The sequence below is a fragment of the Rhinopithecus roxellana genome, chromosome 6, assembly GCF_007565055.1.
Source record: "Rhinopithecus roxellana isolate Shanxi Qingling chromosome 6, ASM756505v1, whole genome shotgun sequence".
NCBI lineage: Eukaryota > Metazoa > Chordata > Mammalia > Primates > Cercopithecidae > Rhinopithecus > Rhinopithecus roxellana.
In genome coordinates this window covers 9,933,701-9,938,382 of record NC_044554.1, presented here as the reverse complement: position 1 = coordinate 9,938,382, position 4,682 = coordinate 9,933,701, and the positions used below count along the sequence as shown (strand labels likewise).

The window sequence follows — 4,682 nt, the reverse complement described above, 5'->3', positions numbered from 1 at the left end:
TAGCACAGAAATAACAGGTTTAGATTGTATTACAAAAAGAGCTCAAACTGTTCATATACAGCAACTGGGCTTGCTAGGGGATAGAAGAGGGAATTCTTCAGACTACTGTACAAGGACACAAAGACTCCTCATCCTAAACAAAGTATTAAGGTATGTAGACAAGTTTCTTGCAAGACAGAAAACAGAGAACTCCACAGTCACTATAACACATCCCTTAAGGAATAGGCATGTGTTTGTAGGAAGCAAACAAAGCTTTCCATAGAGAAACCACCTTCACGTGATGATTAAGTGCACTTGGGTTTTGTTTCGGCATCTGTCACTGGGTGAATGAAGATACCATCTTCAGGATGTTGTGTGTCATCCATTTTATAATATATGATGATGCTATTGCAAGCATAGTCCTATCATTACTGAAGGTAAGTGATGCGATGCTCTTGGGGTACCGATGCATCTGGCACAGTTGCTTTTTGTTAAATGGATTCCAAGTATTTACAAAGCCATCAGAACCACCTATGGCAAATGTATTATGGATATTCTGGAAAGAAATGGCATTAACTGGGTAAACCTGCTCAATATTATTTTCTTTTAGTCTGTGACATTTGAAGGCATATTTCTTCTGTACCTCAGGGCTTGGGCCAAGTACTCAACTGCCACTCTGCCTTCAATAGAGCTTAATACATAACCCTGCTTGTTTGGAGATGCTTGTATGCAACGAGTCTGGTATTTCAGGCTGGACTCCCTGCTCTGGTGCACATAACCCATGTTCCATAAGCCCCACACCAACACTCTGAGGCCCACTGTTCTCACAGTCAGCTGGTCTCCAGACACTGAGAAGGTATATACCTTTTCAGGCTGAGAGAAGGTCCTGGCGTTACCACGATTTCTGGGATCCCACAATTTAACTGTCTGATCCCAACTTCCAGTAACCATCACATTCACTTCTGGACAGTATTCGACACATCTGATGGGGACATCGTGGGTCCCAACAAGATTTTCTTGATCAGTGTTCCAATCATGCATTTTCAATTGATGATCTAGTCCTCCTCTCCAGGCCTGCACTGGATCGTAGAAGGCTCAGTCCGGGACGGCACCGGTGTGCTGGTACCTGAGCGCATGGACCTGAGAGTGAGAGCCATTACCTGAGCACATGTCCCGCACATTGTAGAGGAGTACTGACGTGTCCCAGGAGGAGACAAGCAGGAACTGGGAGGTGTTGGGGTTGAACTCCAAGGAGATGACATCCTCTGGTGGCTAGGTCAGCTTGAGCTCATTAGAACGGGTCATCCCCTGTGATCTGCCCTGCCAGCTGATGGCCCGGGAAGTCTCTGGAGAGTCTTCTCCCGCAAGCAGTCCCCTCACCTCACTCGTGTTGTCTTCATCGTCATTGTCACCTCCCCGCTCTGCCTCTCCGCTCCGCCTCCCCGTTCTGCCGTCAAAAGATACATTAACAAGAGTAAACCATAACAAATTTGTTCAAAGTTTTACATGACCAAGGAGTCTCCAGAGATGAAGACTCAAAGCCCCAGGGAACACTTTTTATATTTGGGTTCTACAGCCATGTAGAAATGGATTGGACAGAAGGAGTAGGATCTAATAGTAGTAGACTGAGTGGGGAGACCCAGCAAGGCCTGTCCAGTTTCTTTCTGGTCTCTGTGTGTGGCATTTCTTCCTCCTGGCTGTGGGTCTGTGAAGCTCTTCAAGAGAGAAAGATGGGAGAAGGAAGAGAGTGACCGTTCTAGGTTTTATGACTTTGGGGAAGAAGGGTTCTAAGTTCTATGATCTGCCATGGGGAAGAAGAATTCTGGTTTCCGAGGCTCAGCTCAGGGGAGAATGAGACAGGAGACAAGAGGGCAGGAGAAGGTCAGAGATCTTGCTTCTGGGGTCTTCTAATCTTAATTCAAAGTATTTAGCATGCCAGGGTGCCAGGCTTTGGGGTATTGTTTTCTGGGCCCCGATACCATTACCACTGTCAAAATAATGAACATGTGCTACTCTCAAAAGCTGCTCTCGTGCTCCTTTGCAATTTAACTGTTTCTCATGCCTCCTGGTCACTTCTTCCATCCCTCCACACAACCAACCAGTCACTGATATTTGAAAAGCTAAGAACTGGGCCAGGCGTGGTGGCTCATGTTTATAATCCCAGCACTTTAGGAGGTCAAGGCAGGTGAATCACTTGAGGTCAGGGGTTCGAGACCAGCCTGGCCAACATGGTGAAACCCCATCTCTACTAAAAATACAAAATTAGCCAGAGGTGATGGTGCACCCCTGTAATCCCAGCTATTTGGGAGGCTGAGGCAGGAGACTCACTTGAACCTGGGAGGTAGAGGTTGTAGTGAGCCAAGATCATGCCATTGCACTCCAGCCTGAGCGACAAGAGTGAAACTTCATCTCAAAAAAAAAAAAAAAAAAAAAAAAAAAACCCAAAAAACTAACAATTTTAAAACAAGTTTGTCCTTTGTGGTGAATGCCCTTAGTAATGCAACAAGTGTGGTATTTAGAATTCAATTATTTGTCCTTCTAACTTGTTCTGTTACATACTTGAAATTGATTAGACACAGGTCCGCTGCAAAACGAGAGGAGTATTTTAGAGTAGCACTGTAAACGGTCTGATTTATATAACGATGGCAACTTCAACAGTTTTGTGGTGAAAAAAAATCGGAAACAAATTCTGTGCATGAAGAAACTTGGAGTGGCAGCTTCCGAACCTTTTGAAACCCTAAAATTTACATTGTGGCTTTAACTGTAGTTTGAAACTCTAGCTGCACATTAGAATCACTTGGGGAGCCTTAAAAATGTTGATGCCTGGGTCCCATCTTGGCTGAGTTAAATCAGAATCTCTGGCAGGGGGGTTGAGTCTCAGAGATGATTATGATTTAAAAGCTCCCAGGTGATTCTAACATGTAGCGAGCTTTAAGCATCATTGCTCATAATTGTACTCATAATTAAGTGTTCTTTTTGGAGAGCCAGTTTCAGATGTTATTTTCTTAAGGATTTTACCCAGAATTGATCACTCTGCATCACCATTTCCTCTCAGAAGGTTGGCTTGCTATGGTAAAGTAGTATTTCAACATGGAAAAGAAATGATTACTGTTTACAGAGAGGAAGATGTGATTTATCTTCCTCTCTTGAATAATTTGCATATTTGAATCAAAGTGCACTGTGCTTTTTTATCACCTTTACCATTTTCTATCTTAACGTGCATGGGAGGCCACAGAAAAAGCTATGAAGTTTAAGTATTGACCTTTCCCATCCCTTCTTAGTTCCATTCCCTCTCCAGTGTTTCCTGCTTCTCTGTGTGCCTTGTAGGTCCTTCATTCTGCACCATCCCTGGGGCTTCCCTCTTTACTCTCAGGATTATTCTGAACTCTACAGTCCAGGGAAATGCCCCTGTCCTTCTTATTTTTAATCTCTACTTATTTTTAATCTCTATTTTAATTATCCTGATGTCTGTAGTCCAGGGATATGCCCTTGTCTTTCTTACTTTAATCTCTACTTGAAGTCTTTTCTAATACGTGTGTTTATGTCAATGTCTGCCAATGTTTGTGCTGTTTCATGTAAGCTATATTATGCTAACTTCAGCCATTTGCTGCTGATGCTATGACTTAAAGGACCTACTGTATAGTGGAGTGTTTCTCTGTTTGTTTCAACCCCATGGGAGAAAAATTTGAAGGCAGGTATGTCAGCCTGTGGCATCCATAACACACCATAGACACAACACTTCCTTGTGCTTCTGCAAAGGAACAGCTTTGTTGGTAGAATCACCTCTTCAGCCTGTGTAAGGAACATTGGTTTGTCTACCTCTGAGAAAACTAAAGCCTGGGGGCGATAAGTGGTAGGGAAACAGGTGCTTCACTTTGAATTAGTAGTACAATGTTGTTTTTCAAAGTCTTCTGTGACAGTTATACAACCAGAAAACATTATAGCTCAACGACCTTTCAATGCAAACGTCCAGTGGTGAGGCAGCTGAGTGTTTTAGCAGATTGAACTCTAAAGATGTAGGAATCGATTTTTCTCAAAAGTGTATCAGAGCTTTGGTCCCACTCCATTCCTACTTAGTTTCAGATATTTCTTAAATGCAGGGATATGTAGAGAAATACACATATTACTACTGGGGATCATTTGCAATGGATTAGTTCAGAAGGATTTTTTTCATTGTCCATATTACATATTTACTTCTAAAAGTCAAAATTGCATTTAAAGTGATCCAGTGAATGATGACTGCAATATTTCCGTGTTTATGAATCACAAGTTAGTCTTTTATATTTGCTTTGTTTCTTTTAGAAGAGTTTTATTAGCACATATAAAAGTAGCTAAGAGGTAAAACACTTTCCTTTTGTTTATATGTAACTTGGGAAAAAATTTTACTGCTGGTGATAAATTGAAAAGCTGTGGTAACCATGATTAAGTCAGTCCAGCATGGAAACATTTATTGGGAACCTGCTATATACACAGCACTCTGATAGGGATGGGGGATATAATATATTACAGATAATTGGGATAATCAAGCAACTTAAAATGTGTGGGGGAAAACGTGGCACAACCGTGAATGGCGCAAACATCTGTTACAGTAGTGGAGAGAATATCTTTTTGATATATTTAGCATCAGTAAAATTTCCACAAATTCAAGCATCTGAGGAAGCAAAATGCCTAATTTGTCACAGGAATAAAAACAAGATAAAGAT

General features: G+C 41.9%; 1 pseudogene; it reads right to left on the bottom strand.

Annotated features, from left to right (window-relative positions):
• Positions 1-284: 284 nt before the first annotated feature.
• LOC104660443 lies at positions 285-1,284 on the bottom strand (annotated as a pseudogene).
• Between the last annotated feature and the right edge of the window lie 3,398 nt (positions 1,285-4,682).